This window comes from Atractosteus spatula, chromosome 8, assembly GCF_055471065.1.
Source record: "Atractosteus spatula isolate fAtrSpa1 chromosome 8, fAtrSpa1.hap1, whole genome shotgun sequence".
In the NCBI taxonomy this organism is placed as follows: Eukaryota; Metazoa; Chordata; class Actinopteri; order Semionotiformes; family Lepisosteidae; genus Atractosteus; species Atractosteus spatula.
The window spans coordinates 37,068,682-37,090,466 of NC_142713.1; the positions used below are offsets into that span (position 1 = coordinate 37,068,682).

At 36.3% G+C, this 21,785-nt stretch overlaps 1 protein-coding gene across 1 annotated transcript in view; it reads right to left on the reverse strand.

Annotated features, from left to right (window-relative positions):
• Positions 1-16,252, reverse strand: part of immp2l (inner mitochondrial membrane peptidase subunit 2) — a 441,617-nt gene extending 425,365 nt beyond the window's left edge. The window contains exon 1 of the mRNA XM_088923670.1: positions 16,231-16,252. The gene's annotated coding sequence lies outside the window, so the exon portion shown is untranslated. The remainder of the gene's footprint in view (positions 1-16,230) is intronic.
• Between the last annotated feature and the right edge of the window lie 5,533 nt (positions 16,253-21,785).

Sequence of the window (21,785 nt, forward strand, 5' to 3'; positions counted from 1 at the left end):
AACATAATCCAGGCCTGAGACATCACGATCCACTACAGCAGATGGAGATGATGGCTTAGGATAGTTTCTTAGGATAGTGCTCAGCTCCTGACTCTTCAATCTTCAGTCAATCTCTTGACTTTACAAACTCTTCTTCAATCATCAATAATGAGTGCCCCAGCTAGTGGATCTAATACTGCAGGTCACTGCTGGCACTCACAACTTATATATACACTCAGTTAAAAAAGCAGTCTGAAATGAGTTATCTCAAGCAGGGATTGGCTCTGGGACCTCTGGGTTTCTACAGAAACTTTGATATGAATCCCCAAAAACTCAAAGAAACTTTTCAGCACAAGTGCCATACTGTGTAAAATAAACATTCTGCTGATCGGCTGTGACAACACTTACAGTTGATTTGCTGACCTGTCATTTTGCTTCTAATATTTAGGATAGCAATTTTTTTCTAATAATAACAGTCACTGTGCCATTACATTTAAATCACTGGTGCTCGGCGACTGTGGTTTCTTGAAAAATAATTATCCAGTTAGACCATGATGAAAATCAAGTTACATCATTATTATAAAAATCACACCAAATATGAAGACTTCACAGAACATTCTATAATAGTTGTCATTTAAAGGTCTTCAGAAATACACTCTACCAGTTTTTAGCATTTGCCATTTCCTATTTCAATTAACTTTCTTTTTCCTTTTACATTGCAAACTCACATGATTTGTAATCACCCCATTTTCTATACCTCTAAGTTCACCAACCCCTGTACAGCACAGGGAGACTGATGAAGGGCAGCCATGCTCCTTCACCCCACTCAGCCATGATCAAGCCATTCATCTTCTGGCACACCACAATCTCCACACACGGGACGGTTAACGCCTGGAGAAGAGTACCGTGAAGCTGACGTGTACCGTGTACTGACATCACTACAAGCCTACAGGAGCGCAGGAAGTCTCACAGGTAACTTCTGTGCTGCCAGCTGTGTGCACTCATAGTTACATTTGGCCAGTGTTGTGACCCAGAACATTCATAGAATTCATGACACCTGGGCCACAGAGATCAGTGTCCTTTACTATTAATAATTAAGAGTTATTAACCAATCATATTTTTAACTCATCAAAGCTTACAAGTTTAATAATAAAGCAACCATTAGCTAAAACCCCTTATACAGCTGAAACATTTCCTAACTTGAAACAGTATTCTAAAGGATCAAATATGACATGGTGATTTTCTTTGTGACCTGCAAATAGCAGCAGAACAGAGAGAGGGCATTAAGCTGATTTCAGCCACAGTGGAAAAAGCACACAGCACTGAGCTGCCATGTTTGACAGGGTCAGAATTCCTGAACTGGAACCACTGCACATCTTAAGCCGGCAAAGGAATGTATTTCAGCTAAAGACTTTCATCTTTATTGTTGAACTTAAAGCTTGTGGCTAAAGATGCAGAATGGCATGTGTTTATCTCGACTCAATATTAAGATTTTAGGTTATTTAAGAACAACTTTTAAAGATAATAAACTTTATCTTTATATAGACTAGTGCCTTTAAAATTGGCTTCTCAAAGCACTTTACAGGAAAAAAAAAGATACTGTACACAGCTGGAGGAGGTAGCAGAACTTAACAGTTACAGTGAGGGTTTGGAATACAGAAGGAAAGCAAAGGGGCAGAGCAAGAACCAGTTAAATAAAAGTTAAATAAAGCAACTTAAAAAATAAAACTAATAACAATGTTTATGTGCAGTTATCATTCATAATGTAAACTGCACTGGCACCCAGGATAAATCATAAATTAATCAGCCAGTACTAAGTTCATTATCAGCACAATTTCAGCTCGTACAGTAGACACACACTACTAAGATAATCTGTAGCCTTTAAAATTGATTTTTTTTTACCAAGCATCACGTAGAGCAAAGGTTCAGTGGCTTTATTGCCATATGCTTATCCTTGGTTTTTAATGATCTTGCAAATTCAGCTGAAATCAGAAAAAGTGGTCACTTTCACCTAGACTGGTGAGCATCCTTATAGAAAAACCACAAAATGTAGAGAATGCATCATTTAATTGCACTCCATTTTTTGACAGCCCTGTTTACAATTTCGCCCTCCCTAAACACCATTCACAGATGCATCTATTTCACGCGGGTGGTGTCTGACACCCACATGAGAACACTGCTGGGTATTACACCAATTTCAAGGTGACAGAAGTACAAGTGATAAAATAATTTCACCAGCTGAATTAAACGGTGCCTGACTTCGGCAATGATCCCCCTCAGGACTAGAAAGGCAAACACTTTATCAGACAGAGTGCAAATTTAAAACTGCAAAGGGCTTTGCAGGAATAAAGGAGAATAAAGCATTCCTGATGGGAGCCAAACTCCTTGTTCTGGGTAACAAAGCAGCTCTTATAAAAGTTGGAGCTCTTTTCTGCAACAAAATCCACAGGTCTTCTAAAACAATGGAACTGACTGCAGTTTAAAATTCATAGGTTTAATTATGTACAGTAGTAACTTTATAAAATTCATTATAATTTATCATGTTATATACATATTCAGTGAAGAATAATAAGAATAATCCATCAAACAAAAGGTAGCAAAATTGCAGTTATGAACTACAGAAGTCTGCTCTACATCAAATCCCACGGGGATCAAAGTTCAGGTGGATGTGGTGAAAGAATGATAATCAGCAGTTGTGATGCATGTACCAGAACCACTGCAACCATCTACATAATAACACAACATGATAGTATCAGGTCTTGGAAAGACTGCATACAGTTCCTGAGTTGTTGGGTATTTGTATTGTACTTCAGTGCACTATTGCAAAGGCAGCACAGTACATTAATAAAGTAAATAACAAAATATAATGTCTGATTTCTGCAACGTAAACAAAGCACTAAAAGTGGTCAATAAAATCATTATAGGGCTTGTATTTAAATAAACAAAACCTTCCCTTACCTTAATGTAAGGGAGTGAAAAATGCCTTCCATTCATGTTTGTTGAAAGTCCTGCTTTTTGCTGCTATTGTTATCAAATAAATTTCACATTAGATTTTAACATACTGTAACTTGACTCTTGTCCTTACATTCAATGCTTGAGTAGCCTATAAACATCAGACCACAGTAACTGCTTTTTGGAAAAAATACACAGTAATGCTTTTACAGCGGAACTACAGTCCCGATTTCTCAGGCTAGTTATTAAATCTCGATAACAAAATGAATTCAATGATGTTACAGAACAAAATTACAAATTTAGAATTAAGCACAAAATCATGAAGTTTCTGATTTTGTTGTCACACACTCGCATTCAACTTTGCAGGAATTGTGACGTGATGCAGCCCTTCCTGCTTACTAATACTGTATATAATGCGATGTACTGTAGAAGGGAATAAGGACAGGCTATGCAGCAGATTTCAGTGCAGAAATGTTCCAATGTGATCTGCTTGCAAAGTTAACAAGTAGTATTTGTCTGCATAACCATCTCAAAATCGAAAGCAATATTACTAGTGGATAGAAAGAGATGTATTCACAAGCCTGCTTGTTTACAACGTCATACAGCTGCAACGCGTACCGGAGGTTTTGTTGCCTCGTTCTCAATCTCAGAACATGGCGCTGTGATACCTGTAAATTTAGTCTATTTTGTGATATAAATTGGAGGCTTTAAATGTTACTGTGTACATTTGACTTTTATTGTGGTTTGAAATGCACTCATCAATGTTGATTCTTTCTAACCTTGAAATATGTGAAAAAACTGTTGCAGTTCCCCTTTAATTCTTAATTTATTCCCCATTTTTTAACAAATACAAATGTTAATGAAAAAGAATGCAAATTGTTGATAGGCTTGAAAAAGACCAATATGAAAGTCTGAAAGCCTATTGTCATTAAATTGCCTTCACTATGCTGTAAAAAGTATTATTAATAGAACATCAATAGCAGCAAATTGTTTTATAACACAACCTCAATTAAGAATATGGACTTGCTGAGCATAATGATGAAAACTGCAATGCAGTTTGGTATCATTATGGTATAAGTAACTCAAAGAATGGGCATAGAAAGTGAACTGCACTCTCCATACTATATTTTGGACAATGAATATGAAGACTCTGTGTATATCATTTCTTGCTGGATATGAATGGAAGAAATTCTAAAAGTAATTATTTTCCTGTTAAAAAATCAGTCTTTTTGCTTCTGTCTTTACCACACCAACACAACTGACCAATTTCGCTGCCTGTACAGTAGTTCACAATATTCAGTTCTTTAAAAATTGTGCATCTACACCTATTTGTGTTCCAGAGATCATATTTAGAAGGGTTTTGAATAATCACTTGACCTTTTCAAAATAGAAACATGAATGTCAGTGAAAATTTACAGAAAACAAAAGAATACAACGGATACACAAGAATAAAAATGATGTTTGAAACTATCTTCATGGATGTTTTCTCCAAATCCCCCAGGGTGCCTGATTTGACAACAATAGCAGCGCCAGCCATCTCTATCTCTTCTCATTAATCAGTTACTGCCTCATTACAATTCCTCCCTTCATTCTGTGTGTAATTGGTTATGTGTCCGCCAAATCTCCTTACGGGCAAGATGACATACCAGGTTAAGTCTTAGACATTTCACCTCTGAGCGTCCAGCAATCAAGTCAACTGAGGTCATATATCGGTCTCAGAGGAGAGGAGATCATATTGCCAACACACAGTTTTGCATTCCAGTACACAGACATAAAATGAAAAGCAAGGCAAAGCACTGTCGTCCACAGAGAATAAACCATCTTCTCAGCCATCAAGGAGGGGTTTCTTGAAAAAACTGCCTCAAAGCATTTCAAGACCTCTCAATGCCTTGAACATCAGTATTAAAAAAATCCCTACATTACTATGCCTATGCCTTACTATGCAGGAATATTGCTACAATTAATAGGGGCTTAAATATAGGCGGTTTGCTTTCTAAAATGCCCCAGACATGAGTCAGTTTAATTCTTCTGTGCATTTTTCCATGGGAGCTAAATTTTAATGTTCACATAACCATCGAGGAATGCATTACAAAACCTTCAATTTTTGAATGTTTAGTACAAAAACAAAACTATTTGACCCAGCTTGAAATATGTCACTGAGCACATTTCATTATGGGAAAAAAAAACATTTGTGTGTTTGCGCCTGTGCTAATAACCCTCCTGACGTCTGTTTGTTTTGCATCATTGTAGTGGCAAACGGTTTTAAATTGCAATGCTTCAATTAATCAACAGCTCACTGTTGCCTTTTTGCGAGAAACACATTTTCAATTGATGCATGACTAAGATTTGGTGTTCCTGTGGTGTTACTAGATTACTTGCTGAAGCATAATGTTTTACTTATTGCAATTTGTCACTTGGCATTTAACTCTTGCAAGAATTCAAAGTGATGTGTGATTTCTATGTAATATAAAAATTAAAGTCAAAATATATAGCCACAGCCTGAGTCTGGACAAATGGACATAAAATTGATGATAGTACTTTAAAATGTATTGCTTTGTTGGCATTTGACAACCAACACACACATTTTCTTTTTGTTTAAGTAAATCCTTCTTGATCATTTTAATTCCATTAAATACATGAAGGTTGGGCAAAACAAAACTACTATTTTCTCTCAGACCTATCTTAGATGGCAGAATAAGACTAAATACTTTGAATAAATTTCATTCTTTACTGAAGGCACTGCTTCTGTGCTGTAGTGCTATAATATTTTTGCTTTCATATCAAAGTTCAGAGCACTAATATAGATTTTCCTACTTTATCAACAGGTATATATTTATATAACATTCCAAAAATAAATAAAAAGAGATTTGTACTGTATGACTCTTTTATTAAAGCCTTTGGTAAAATGTAAAAGTTAATTTATATCTTTAGCTGAATATTTTTTTCACAATCAAATCTTAATAAATTAAACCTTACATTAATACAGTATTTCAGCATGCAGTACATAAAAACAATACATTTCTTACAGATTTTAAAAAAGTCCTGTTATACCTTCCTCTCTAATGACTTTAATTTCTGCCATCTAGTCCTGCCATTAGTAGCTCTTCTCATGGAAAGGCTTTCTCCCCGGTAATAAAATTCTCACTTAAACACATTCACTGTTGTCACTATTTAGGCTAAATCAATTCCAGTGTCCTGAATCACCCATAGCGATGCCACTGCCAAATGCTCAACTAACATTTTCAATGGATTTATACCAAATACAGCTATTAAAGCTACTCCATAGTAACATGTTCTTTTTATAATACCTGTGGGAAAAATAAGTCTAGAAAAACCTACACTGTTGGAGAAGAGCAGAACAAGTTTTATCAGTACAAAAAGTATTTTAAGTAATTACATGAACAGATTTCTAATGAGGCTGAGGTCCAAGCCTTGCCTTGCTTTGTTCTATTCTTCTAATAAAATATTTTATGTGTGCTGCTTTTTTAAAATACGTAATTTTACTCAATTCTGATGTTTAAATGGTACAGTAAGGTGAGGGGAAACTGTGAAAAGATCAGTGTTATGCACAGCCAAAATGCAACCAGAGTAACCGAGGCTGCCCATATGGCAAAAGGTCCTTTATGAAAGACTTCAGCTATTTATTTAAGTACAAACTCCTAGTGCAATACATTCAGATGATGAAAGGACATTTCTTTAATACAGTCATATTGGAATGTTCCGATTTCCTCCTTCATGCATCTTTCTTTTAAATTAATTTGACTAGTTCATTACTGTATAAGTAAGAATTGCACAATCAAGTCTTGCTATGGGCTGAAGACAGGAATTAATGTTCAGTAAATCCTTTCAGGTTTATAGTAAAATTTCACAAACTTGGAGAGGAAGACAGCGAGGAATACAATAGTAGGGAAATATCATTTTCTTAAGGATGGTGGTAAAGATAGAATGGAACTGCACAGTCACATTACAGGTAATCTAGAGCTAAAGGTGCTTAAATCAAGTGAACCACTAAACCCTGTTGAGGCTATTGGGTTAGACTGATTAGCAAAACCTGACAACAGTCTCACTGCAAGCCGCTTTAATAAATGTCTCTGTGACAATATAAAGACTGCCTATGCTTTAGGTGTTATTGTAATAATTTAGGATTTTACGTTCCCCCTTCAAGATTAATGAAACTCAGCCAATGGTGGAAAAAAGAACAATAAATATTGCATGTATTAAATTACTATTTAGCAAATATCACAGTAGAAAATTAAAAAGAAAATCAAATTCCTTACATTAAAAATAAATTAAAAGATTTATTCTTTGCAAAAGCTTCATGGAGTTTGTTTTCTCTACGTGTTTGTGTGGCTTCCTTCCTTGTGCTCCTGTTTCCTCCCACAGTCCACAGACGTACTGGTAGGTTAACTGGTTTCTGGCAAAACAGCCCCTTGTGTGAGTGTGTCTGTGTGTGGCTTGTGATGGACTGGCGTCCAGGGTGTGTCCTGCCTTGCGCCTGCTGTGTGCTCTGGCTCCCCTGGGACCCTGTACTGGATGAAAGAGGTTAGAAAATGAATATATGGATATTCTTGGCAAACAGGAAGAGGACATTCTAAAGGGTCAGTAAGTGAAAAGGCTGATTAAGAGGAAGTTTGGATTTATTAGAGTGCTGGTGAGTAAAAGAATGACTGTTCATCAGCTAGCAAAACATTAATCAAACAAGATCTTGTTTGGAAAACTAAGGTAAGAATTACCAAGTGCCATCTCAATAAATGGTATTCCTAATAATGCAAAAGCAAACCCCATATTTTTACCAATGTTTCATTGGTAAAAAGGAATTAAAGAAAAGGTTACGTGCATCAGAAAATGGTCATGTCAAGACAATGTAGACCTATCACCAAAACAATATCCGCCTACTTTAACAGTTTCAATGTTATCCAGGAGCACTGTATCCCTGAGTATGCTGTTCCATAAGTGACTGGGATACATGACTTATTTGGTTGGCTAATGGGAACAAGGTCATACCTTAGTAGGACACTTTAGCATAATCAATCAAGCCAACATGTTTGCTACCTGGGAAGCAGGAGAAAAGCTCGTGTGTCAAGGGAAAACCCTCTGGGCATGGGGACCAAATGCAAATATCACACAAAAGGCACCCCAACGGACAATCAAACATAGGACTCAAGAACTATGAATTACAATGCAAACCACCCAGCCTCCTTGCCACTGGCTTGAGAAGACAATTCTGATATACTGTATGTCTACGTTCTATGAATCCAGGCCAGCAAGCCTAACATGTACATCATGCGAAAATAATACAACCAGTTATTACAGACAAGTCAGAATCCGTGCTACAAATGCATTGTCAGAAACAGTCAGCACATGCTCCAGGGAGGGAAATGTTGCCTGACAAATCGCCTTGACATTTTTGAAGAAGCTGCAAAATGTCTTGACAAATGTTTTGCTTATGTAATTGTGTATCTATATTTTCAGAAAGGCACTAAAAAGATAACACAAAAGGAATTGATAATTGGACTTAAAAATATACGTGAACAAATGACCTTTTATGTTGATGGTATCAGCACAGGACACAGAAAATTACCTTCAGGAGCTACTATCCCCACAAATTCCAGTTCACTCACTAAGCTTGGCTGGTTCTGGCCTCCTTAAAGTTTAAAGGACCTCACATTGTACATTAGGAGACCAAGCCTGTCAGCAGTACTGTAGCTCCTCATCTTTGGAAAAGAGCTTTAAGAAGCTTTAACATTAAAAATACAGCTTCTGTTGATATTTTCAAATCTACCCTTAAAAGTTGTTTTCAATGACCTTCAATTCTTAATCTTAGGTTATGTTGGAAGTAGGTAGGATCTGACAAGTTTCAATGTAGGGAATGATGCATTTCCATATCTCTATGGAGAGGTCAGCATGCAAAATACTAAATTGCTTAAATTCACAAAAGTACATGGAAAATGAAATTTAACATTAATAAATAAAATGTTCTGCATGCAAAGGAGACACGTTTAGGATGTAATCCAGTCAGCACAGAAAAAGCATATAAAGGAGAAAAAACATTAAAGTATTGTGATACATTTATTACTGCCACTGTCTAAGAAGTGTAGAATAGCATTACAGACAGGATGCTTTATACTGTATATGGGAAAGAAGGTGCAATACTAGACAAGAGAAGTTATAATATATTAGACCAAATATGTAACTCTGCATGCAGTTGTGTGTTTGTATCATGAAAGCCCTAAGTAAAGTCTAACAAAAAACAAAAGATTGAGTCTACAAAGTAATGAGGGCTATGAAGTCAGACTAAAGAAACTTTCTTTTCACTCCAGAAATAGGCTGCTAGGCAGACAGTATATCCAAAACCTACTGAGTCCCAACTCTACTTATGTCCTGATTTTGTAGAAAAACTGTAGCAAAAACTGAAAATGTGGTAGAATACCATGTAAACAAATACAGAAGCTCTTTGAAAGCTGCATACACAATTTTCAGACAAAAAAAAGACTTCTGGCCCAAATATTATCACACAATTTTATGTTTAACATTTTGTGTTTACTTTTATTTAAAACTGATAACACCCCTAATTGTACCTCTTTAAAGAAAAAAATGCTTTGCTGCTATCACCCACATTTTCTGTTTGCAAGTTCTCTAGCAAAAAGGATTTGCATTAAAGAGATTTTTTCAACAGCAATTAACAGTGTCAAATTACACCAACTGTAACCATTATGTTTAAATCAGCCAACTGAAGTGTGTATTTCTGTAGCATATGTTGCCTTTGGCATTTAAAAAAAATACACACCAGACATGACAGTTATGCTTGATAAAACATTCAATATTAAATGTCACAATACAATGTTCTGTGGAAAATAATGTTTTATATACTGTATGTTATCTTACCACTTAATGAAAGTGAAAAACTGAATAATGCTTAAAGGTAAAAATCCCTCACCAGCTGCGGGTTTGACCATTCGCTTATACACAGTTTCCAAACCAAGTGATGGTCTTCTCAACAGCATGAAACCATTGCTCACAGTTCTACCCACGCACACTTGAAAAGAGCGCAGCTTCTCCTCTGTTTCTGGACTCTGCCATTGCCTTGCCTTCCTCTCGCCATTTCCCTCCTGCACCTCGTCTCTCCACCCAGGCGGTCGTCTACTCGCGTTAATTTTCACATTAGCATGTGTGCCTGATTTCAGTGCTTTCTTACATATACTGAATTATTTTACTGTTTTTAAGTCTCAGAAATCCAGGTAATTCCATTCCATTTTTCTATTAATAACATTTTATTACTTTTGTATATTTAATAATAATTCACATTAATGTAGTTAGAAATTTGAAGGGAAAAATTTACGTTAGCCATTGATGAGCGGAAATCCTAACCCGCTCTTTTCAATATACTCTAGCATTCACTAACCGCAGATTTCAAATTTCATACCTCCATTGAAAACCGATTGAAAGATGAAATTCTGTTTTCCATCCCATTAGTCCTGTTCTTATATTGCCAAACAAGCCATTTGATAAACTTTTACTGGAGACCAACTTTTTTTAATATGAAAAGGCCAAGCAGAACAAAACACCCCTTGCAACTTTGAAGCATTCAAACAGTTTTTCAACAGATATATAAAAAAAGACGGCAGGTTATTTTTTTGCTTTACATGTTGTAAATTTCCCAAGATGGCCTTAATTGACAAAGTCTTAATAAGACCCTCACCACTCATGAAAAGAGATTGAGTTTTCAGGGATGTACTCTCTGGAATTTTGGCTGCAAAAAGGCTTCAGCAGGGAAGGCTTCTTATGCACAAAGTTTGACAAGTTCATGAGGGTCCTTAAAGATGTGGAAGATCATCAATATGTTGCATTCTAAGAAACCCACATGAAAGATACTGTAAAAGCTGCAAGACTGAAGATCAATTGCCATGCTCTGGCTATGTTCACTGCCAAACCAAGACATGGCCCTGCAATCTTCACTTATCAGTCATTCGCCAAACTCAACTGTATAAGCACAGACTTCTCAGTCATTGTGAAGGTAGAGTGTACTACTGATAACAATCTATCAGCTTCCAGTACCTGACATTGCAGTCACTCCTGCACCTAGCATTGTATGTTGGCAATTTCAGATGACATTGCACCAAATGGGGCTACCATGAAACAACAGTGCTTTTGAATATCCTTCAGAATAGGTCTTGTTTCAAAGATCTGTATCTTGAGTTCATATCAGCCTGGATCATTCCACACAATAAAGAGTACCAACTAAAGCCTAGACCTACACTTGTGCTCAAAGCATAGGAGAAGGGCACCATTACAGGCCACAAGAAGAATCAGAGATTATTTGCCTCAAAGACAACACCAGCTATCATGCAGCTGGGCCTGTGGAAAACTTTTAATACTTTCATCCTCACTCCACTGTTATCAAGGCCTCCACAAGTTATCAAATATTGGACATTAACTGACACCCAAAAACTTCAATGTCATTATCATTAGACTCCTACACTCTGTTGCCACTCAAGAATTTCTGTAAGTAGGACACTCCCTTGTCTGCACCTATCACAGAAGATAAAACCAACAAGGCTCTCCTAGGCTAAAGAAAAGAATGAGGTTAGTATTGACGGCATCTTTCCAGTTTCTCAGAGAAAAATGGAAGGACATCTCACTGCTCCTTTTAATCACCTTTCCTTTAACTATTTACAATGCATTGCACTCTTCCTGTAAAAGAATACACAGAAGTCACCTGGTAGCTATGTCTGGGTTGTAGGATGGATTCAAACTATTCGGACCCATACTGATAAATGGAGGCTGGTGAAACTCTGGCCTTGTGAGTTGGCACACAGTCAAGCAGCAGCAGAACACCACATCAACAAATAGCTGCAAGAAAACTGCTGCTGTAGCCAAATGTAATGTATACGCTAAAATGTGCAGCAGGAATTAAATATATCCATACCAATCACTTAGCGTATGTCACTGTTCCAGAGGTAATATTAAAACCCACCCCACAGCTGGATGTGGGCCGTTAACAAAATCTCTACTGGCTCCTCAGCTTTCAGAAAGAGAACATACCACGAGTTAGACAACATCTGTACTGAAGAGTCTGGGATTACTACCTTGACTGCTTCTATTATCAACAGTACCAGTATGGTATACCTTCATTAGTCTCAAGCATATGGCTCCTGCTGAAACATGGAGCAGGGCAGCAATCTGTTACGTGAAGCAAACCCCAATAGGTAAGAAGTTGATTACAACCTGCTTGTTATGTGATGCTTCCTTCACATGAGCTGGGTATACTAATGAGATCCTAAACCATGATTGGATACAGGCTCAGTAGAGCTATATCATACAACATTCTTGTACAAAGATCCAAGTTTCTTATCTAATTAATAAAGATTTTCTGTTAAATGTCTTATGCTGCAACACAAAATGTATTAGTTTGCACAATACTATTAATTTTGCTATTATATTTTCATGCTATTGAATTGGTTATTTTACTATGTGTGCTACAACCAGCTGCTTAATTATGTATGTGATCACCAACAGGATCGATATAACATTTAAGAAGTTGGTTTATCGGAATTGTGGAATGGAGTGTATGGGAAGCACTGCACATTGAGCAACCCTGTCCCAAGGATAAAGACATCAACAGAGAAAAGAGTTGGACGGATAAGGAGAGAGAACTATAGAAAAGGATAAAGGAATAGGATCCAGTTAAAGAAAGGGAGTAAATTATTAGCAATAATTGCAAACAAAAGCAGAAAAATAATTAGAAAGGAAAATAGAGAGTTAAGAAAATAAAACTGCAATGGAGGCTAGCCTAAAATAAATAATATACTTTTTCAGTATTACAGCAGCACAAGAACAATAAAGGATAATGTGTTTCACAGATGATAATGGAAAACTTTTAGTTGAAAGGGAAATGGCTGATATATTAAATATTAATATTTCACTCATGCATTTACCAGGGAAGAAATCAACCACCATATCTCAGGCTGTCTAATGGAAAGAGCTGTATTAAATAATATTAGCATATAAGAGGCAGGCATTTTGCAGGTATTAGAAGCACTTAAGATTTAAGACTAAAACTCTCCAGAGCCTGATTGTATTACATCAATTTCACTGAAGGAAACAAGAATTGTATTCATAAACCTTTAACAAAACTCTTCCAATACCCACTCAAGACAGGGGTAGTAGCCACTGAATGAAACATAACTGGTAGGCACCCATCAATAAAAAGGCACTAGATGTAAAGTTATAGAAAGAAAAAATAGAAAAGGTAGGCCTTGCTCAACTCAAATGTTAGAAGTCTTTCAACATGACACCGCAGTAATGGGTGCAATCAGAGCGTATGAAATTGAACACTTAGATTTTCAGAAAGTGGTTCTTCATAAAAGATCTTCTTAAAATTCTGGCAGTAGATATTCAAGGAAATATATTTATTTGGACTGAGTATTGGTTAATGGACAGAAAACAGTGAACATGTAAGAATACTCAAATTAAGACGATGCAATTAATGAAGTAGAGAAAGGATCTGTATTAGTACTATTGCTCTTCTTAATTTATATCAAGTATATTGTACTGGTAGATTTTGTAATCTAGTCAAGTTCACAGGTAGTACCAAAGTAAGAAAATCAGCAAACAATGTAAAGGTTACAAAGTAAATTCTAAAAGGATTAAATACAATTCAATACTGAATAAACTTTGGCAATGGTATTTAATATAGACAAGTGCAGAGTGTAGAGACATGCAGCTAGAAAGGTAGAGACACTAAACTTGGAGAAGGTGTTAAAATAAGTAATGTTATTACACAAGTAAGAAGCATCTCTTACTGACACATAGTGCATTACAAAATGGCAAAGGAGTGCCAGTGATTGCACCCATAGTGTTAACTTGACATAACATCACAGAGAAGTCCCAGCAAGTCTAACAGTATTTGGTGCCTAGGCATTCATACACCAAATCTCAAAGCCTGACAAGTCTACCAGATACTATTCAATGTGGCAGAAACATATTTCCCAGATTTGTTCATTAAAATCATTTTAAAATATGTGCTCTGTTATTTAAGTAACCCACTGTATATAAAAGGAATAACAGGTTTTTACTGCTTGTGGAGAGAGTGCATCTATCTTAGCATGGGACCTCATGCCTGGCCATCCCAGGCATTGTTAAACCACAACAACACACACTGTCATGCAATTAAGATATTCTATCTGATTACTGTGCTGCCCAACAGAGTTTCCTTCTCTGCATGTCAACTGGACCATAAGTCTGTATTAACAGAAATGGCATTATTATGTAAATACACAATGACTAGTGACTTATATAGCACGTTATACTGTATGTGTTTACACAATGGAGAGTTTTTTAATGCTATTTTTAGCGTTCTTAATAATAATTCCACCCATCCATTTTCTAACCTCTATCCAATTCAGGGTTGGAGAGGAGCCAGAGCCCATCCCAGCACACTTTGGGCGCAAGGCAGGATACACCCTGAACAGGATGCCGAGCCATCACGGGGCACACACACTTAGCCAAATTTTCCCAGAAGCCAATTAACCTACCAGTATGTCTCTGGACTAGGGGGGACTAAACCTGAGCACCCAACTAAGACCTACGTGAACAAAAGTAACAAAGGCAGTTGGATCTTAACAACACAAAACTAGTTACCAAACACAGCAGGTCCCACTATGTAAAAAAACAACTTTAAGAAGTACACCTCCCAATATATCACTTTCTAATTTTAAAACACCTACAGGCATGAAAATTATACAGTGATATATTTCAAATAGTTGATGGTAACCTGTTCAGGTAGAATACATTTTAAAAGCAGTAATTAATAATCTGCTTCATACAGACCATTTTTACAATCGTCACTTATGCCATAAATTATGGTGAAACATATGTGACTGATTCAATAATGTGAGAGAACAGTGAGTGTGTGATGCCTGCAAAAATTGCCACTATTACACATTTTATTGTTGTGACACATGGCAACAAAAGAAATCTAAAAATGCTTTTTTGCAGCTCATATTGAGTTATTGCCTGCTTCTTAAAGAAGACATTGTATGGTAGAATACAAGCAGCAAAAATGATTTTTGTGGTTTCTAATTTTTATTTACACTAACCGTGTGTGATAAATGACAGTCACAGTTAAGCTTTGATAAGATATTTTCGTGAAAATCCACATGATAAATTAAGCTCTTAGGTTTTCAAAGTTATAAGAAAAAGTGTACACTCCAGCGATACGGGGGAACCTGTGACTACGAGTTTGTAATAAGGTTGGAACACGTTTAAAGTGCATACACACACCCACTGCATTGCAGTAATCTAACCCATTTCAGTACTTACGAACTGCGTGCACATTTTTAACAAACACGTGTCCGTGGAAATTGCAGCCGATTTTTTTTAAAATCTACAAGTCGTGTCTGATAAGATTCAACTGGTAAAAACTGAAACATTAAACTGCTTGGGAACACAAGTCTGTTTTCCCATGAGTTTCTCTCAATTTCCTGTTAAAAATTACAGTACCACTTTATTTTATTTGAGCATTACTATAAAACTTTTATGAAAAGGCTGAAAATAACTTTGCCGTTAAACCTTGCGAATTTATCAATAATTCAATAATAGTACACTCAAATAAGACAACATAATTGAAATGTAAACGTTCTGTATTTTTCCCGGAAGTCTAAATGAACTGACTCGATTACAATGAGTTTATTTCGGCACACCGGGGTCATACACAACAAAGGTCTCTGAACTTGTACCTTTTTCGTGATTTATCACATTGATAGCATCTATTCTATCTGCGGCGTTTCACTCATAAATTATATTTTGCAATTAACATTATCTGTAAAACTGTATTTTGCAAAATGTTAAGAATGAAAAACATTTCAACTTCACAATCTGTAACTCGCTCTTTCATAAATCAGTATGCAGTATTTTGCACAGGCTGTGGCCTACCGCTCCAAATAGAAAATGAAGATGAAATCAAACATTTATTTATATATATATACAGTAGATACGGAAACACAAATGAGTCAGGAGGACATAACAAACACTAAGCAGGTACAGACCCAAAAGAAACGGAGCCGAGGAAATCACTTTGTATAATACCATTGATTACAGTACATGTAAGAGCAAGGTTTACACGTGTATACCATAAATACCGAAGAATCAGAAATCTAATTTCACTATATGTTTCTTTACGGCAGCAAATGCTTTCCGATGCGGCGTTTGTGCAGCTGACAACTACAGTTACAACATTTGTAGACCAGACTTTTCCCACTACGCTACATTCTTCTGCACAGTACTACCATTTTTACTTACCAATGTGCTGGTCGGATCTTCCTCAAGGAGAGCTGAATTTGAGCAAGCTTCTCCCGGGTCCTAAGTCTATAGAGGTTAGGGTACGATGAATAGTGGCAGATTCATGAAAGCAAGACTTTTACCCGAGCACAGGGACGAAATAATCAGTATATGCACTGACGAGAGTATATGTAGAACAATTGTGTGTCGGTTTTTCACGAAATAGAAAAATGTTTTTTTTCGTAAAGAATGGAGATACTTTCAGACAGATCACGAAAAAATATATTTGATCTTTTTCTTCATAAACACTGTTCTACTTTTGTTGCCATAGATTAGACTTACTTAGATGTTGGCTAGTTTTCTCGTATTTCAAGTATTGATGCATGTCTAAAACCTATGACTTTTTTCATTCAATAATTTTTTTAAAAGATCAAGATATGCAATATTTGTAGTGGTTCTGTGCCTTTAAATTGCAGTTCCCCGAAGAGCTGTGGAGGTGTCTTGTAATGGTCTTTGGTCACTACTGTAAATCGACACTTTACAGACAATAGAACTTAATTGAAGCGCAGCCACTTCTGAATGCCTGTTGTCTTTTGAAATCTAACTCACATCCGAGTTGTTAAATCCAGTACCACTAACTTTTAAATGACCTTTAATATAAACTGATACTACAGCTGTTCTAAAAAATGAATGTCATGTAAAAGACAGCACATAAGAAAGGTAGAGCATTGTGTTCTATATTCCTAATATTAGACACATATAGTTTGTAATGTATAGGTTGTAATAGAAGCTCCAAACTAGTTTTATTATATTTATATTTAAATATTGCAATACGTTCCAGTATTGTATCAAGTGTCTATCAAGTGAAGGTACTAAAAAGCTTTCTTTAATGAAGGCTATAGAAATTGAGAGTGATACCTACGTTTATGAATTCATGAATTCATCATTGCGTTCCAACTCATTCTTCACAATATGGTATCAAATGTATACATTGCAAAACGTTGAACTATTAGTGAGACAAATTCAAAGTATCCTCCCGTGTCTCAAGTGGGGTAGTGTTTCTATTTCAAGACATTTCAGGGATGATATCAACGTTGAAACAGCATTTATTTTATTTTTACATGAGGGAGGGAGATTTTGACATAAGTCAAGTCCATAGGCCACCAAGCTGGTCGTGGTATAGGAAGAAGCCAGAGAGATGTAGCCGAGCTCTGTGGGGCAAGGAATGTATGTTGCAGAGAGGTTTGTTCAAGTCTGCAGTGGGACTCTCAGGGACGTCAGCATGGGACCTGCAGTGGGATCAGAAGTCCACCTGAGAGCGATTGTTTGGCCCTGATTCCAGTGGGAAAAACAGAAAGTCTTCACATGAGACTAGGAAGATCTGCGCGGTGCATCACACAGCCCTGACTCTCCTGAATGATTTTGATTTTTTATACATAAAGTGTTAAGGACTATTTTTCATTTTTATATACATGCATCCACTAAAATACTGTGTTTGCGGGAATGCATTTCAAAACTGAAACCTGGAGATCATTATTCAGAACACTCTGTAAGTCAAGACAATCAAAAATTTAAATATGCTTTGAGGCCTCATTTTGCATGCTAATTATTATAAATTTGCTCATGTTTTTAAGGGATAGATAAGAAACCTAAACTGTCTCAAGTGTGCAGCTGTTATGGGACCAAGAGGGAAACCCTATTCCCACATAAGGTGCTGTTTTAATTCAAATACAGCTGATTCTTATTATGTGTGAAATTAATTTTGCAACTGCAGAGTTGCCTCTGGATGCTAATTTTTGCCCTCATTAGTGAAGGTTGAAGGCAAAATCAGCTTTACTGGCCCCCAGGCCTCAATAGTACATTGTCTTGTTTCAATATCAATTCAATTAAATCCTGAACACTGTTACTTCTAATACTAGTACTGTTGGCAGCTGAACTTCTCAAAATGAGCACTTTCATGTTTGACAATAGAAAAGTATTTTCAAAAATATATGCAAAATACATCCAACATACAGAGAATAGTGCAATTAAAATGCTTTTGATATACACAGTTTTGTTGATTTCTGGCCATTCAGTTCATAGAACCATGCATTCTGAAAAGATGTGCTTTTATATTAAATCTGTATAACCAGACCTCTTAAGCATCATTCCCACCACCCTATTGTACAGTCAATAGTGGTAAATGTATCTGCTCTAAGGCTTTAACTATGCAAAAATAATAAATCGCACACAGCTCAGCAAAAACTCAAGGCGTCAGATACACTGCAGTGATTTGATAGTTTGACTTTAGACAATTAGAAATGAAATCTGTAAATTGACAGATAATGTTAGTGTACGTGTAATCAATCAAACTTAACTTTTAGCAAAGTGTACAAAGATTCAAACAATAAAAGGCATTTTTTTACCCAATGATTAACTGAGAAATAAAACCAATACAAGAGTACAGCTAATTCAAGTTGTACAGTATGTTGACTAAAATATTCATTTAAATGTTTGTCACTCTCATTCAATTAGTCTCAATATAAACATCAACTTTTGTAGGCTTAAAGAGGAAATCTCAAGTCTTAGTAGCTGGATACAAGTTGATACTTCTGCTAACCTGTAATTTTTACCTCCTGTGCTTAATATACATTGAGCCATACCCCTCTGGCTCATTGTGGTGATGAGGCAAAATGACAGTTGGGTGCATCATAAAACCTATCATGTTTCCAAGGACATTTTAGGCAGGAAATGATCAAACACACATGATATGTTTTCATTGATGAGTTGATTAGTTTTTCTGGCCTGATTAGTGGATTTATTACAGGTGACACTCAGTGAGGGTGGAGTACAGATGCCTGTAGTTCTTAGAAATGCAGGTGGAGAGTTGTTGATTGGGCATTACAGTACAGTAAACCACTGGTAGTATCAGACTGGACCCAGTTTATAGTGGCCTGGTTTGGGTGTTGGAATGTCTGGACATTAAGGTTATGAGAGTCCTATCTCAAAAACACTCCTACTGTATGAAGCTGGCTTCATAGGAGTTCCTGTTCCTGGATTTATATCCAAGGTAAGAGAAGGAGTAGAATAATATTTTTAAACAATTTATTCTAGTTTCTTGCTACAACAGTATTGACTGGTAACAGTGAATTTACAAAGGATTCTTCAGTCTGAGTTGTCTCTGGATTGATAAATGTCAGTTTTCAGGAGTAACTTCTGTAATCATCTACATTATTCAGTTAAATGTAAATTGTGACTGTGATTTTTACTTTTTAATTACTTTATTTAACAATACACCTATATCTATAGGTCCCTCACTCAGTTAGTGAATTTCAAGAAAAGATTCAATCATGAAAACTAAGGAACTTTCAGAATAACTCAGTGTCAAGGCAAAAACAAAGACACTTGATATCTCTTTGAGCATGGTGAGTCAATCATAAGGAAGTGCACCCAGACACTGCCTAGATCAGACTGTTCATCCAATCTAAGCAGCTGGATAGCAAAGAAACTGGTTAGAGATACAACTGTGAGGCCCACAGTGCTACAGGGTTCAATGGCTGAGGTGGGAGAAAATGTCTGTGGATAAACAATATCCTAGTCACACCACAAAGGGGCCCTGTATGGAACTAAAAAAGCTCAAATCCTACACTGGGTTTCCAACAAAACACTTAAGTAATACTGCAAATATTTTTACAGGTGTTGTGGTCATACGAGACAAAATTGAAGCTTTATGTACTAAATACACAGTGATATTTCAGATGAACATCCAACATAGTGCTTCACTCAGTCAACACTGTCCCTACTGTTAAGCATGGCGGGGGCATTACATAATAATGCTTGTCAACAGGGACTTGGAAGCTTGTCAAGACTGATAGGAACATACTGTAGATCATAGTACTTTGTAGGAGCAAAGTACTATGAAATCTCAGGATAGAGAATCTGCTTCAAATTCTAAATTTGGACACAAATTAACCTTTCAGCAGGACAATGGTCTATAAGTATGAGACTAAAATGACAATGGAGTGCCTTAAGTGAATGAGTGGTTCTGACTTGAATTCTAATCTATGAAAAGACTTGAAAACTGTTGTCCAATAGCAATCATCAAACATGTTGAGAGAGCATGAACACATCTGCCAAGAAGAATGGGTAAGCATTACACTAGATTATAATTACAGAGTGCAAAGTTGTTAAATACCTATGCAAAAAGCAGTGGTGTCTGGAATTGCATTGTACCGTATATTCAATAAGATCGTCCCATGCAAAGTAGCATTGACTTTAACAACAGTATAATGTCGTCACAATCCTCTTTTTGGGGAAAAAAATAATCTGAAGGAACACGTGTTCTGTCTTTTGTATACATGAAGTAAAACACCGTCAGTAAGCATTCCCAGGTTAAACGCGTGTGTTTGTCGCTGTTTCTGTGACAAGTAGAAATGACGGCTTTAGAAACGTACAGTATGCACTTCTTGATGTGAGGCTGCAGAAACGTGTCCTGTACATACTGTAGGTGTTTGCCTACTGTTTAAACGTTGAACGGAATACATTAACGATGACTTGATAGTATGACTTATACCAACTGTTATTGTCGGTTACACTAAACGGCAAGCCAACAAGTAACAATTCATAAACTGCATAACGCCATAAGACAGAACACGCCTTTATTTTTTTTCCCAAAAAGAGAGGAGTGTGACGATATTCTGCTATTGGTAAAGTCAATTGTACTTTCCACAGGACAATATTATTGCATAAACAGTACAATGCAATATACAGTATCAATATAGTAGGCAACATTGTTCACAAATTAACTATTGTGTTTAAACGGAATAATTTCCTCGTATAAACGATACTTTTCTTGTATAAACGCAGTAATTTTCTCGTATAAACGAGTTTTTTTTTCTCCGTGGCGCTAATAAGCTTCCGTACTACAGTGCTTCAAGTAAATTGTAAGTTTACTGAATACTTATGCAATCAACATATTTCAGTTTTTTCTCTTTAGTTCTTGATGACATTATTGTAACTTATCTTACCCTTAGACGTTATCTAGCTTGAACATTCAGGTTTGAATAAAATATTAAGTTCGGGAGGAATAACAACCCCCAAGAAAGAGATGCATTTGAGGGTGTTGATTGAATATTTATGTATAACTAAATTTGGCTCAACCAATTTGGCTGTGGGCCAGCCCACTGTTCACAGGATAAAAACTAGGACATTCCTGCAGTTAATCCAGGTGTCTGCAAATGTTGAGAAGGGGTGAAGGAGAGATGGGTGAAGAGGAAATTCATGTATTATATTTATAGATTCTCATAAAGATCTAAACAAATAATTTCAGAAAAGATTGTGATTTAGAACTGCCGGAGTAAGTGTCGGTTGTCGTCATCACTCCCGAATTACAAACGTCCACTGTAAAAAAATATGTGTATGCATTATTTTATTTTGTTTTTTATAATTGTGCATATTCACAAGGACAACACAGAAACCGAACCCATTAAGGTTCGCTCATATTTTTCTAAAAAAAATTCTGACAGATAAATAGATTTTCATCAAATGTCAGTGAAGCAACACGTTTCTGATGCCCCCATTGAATCACCTCTTAAGAT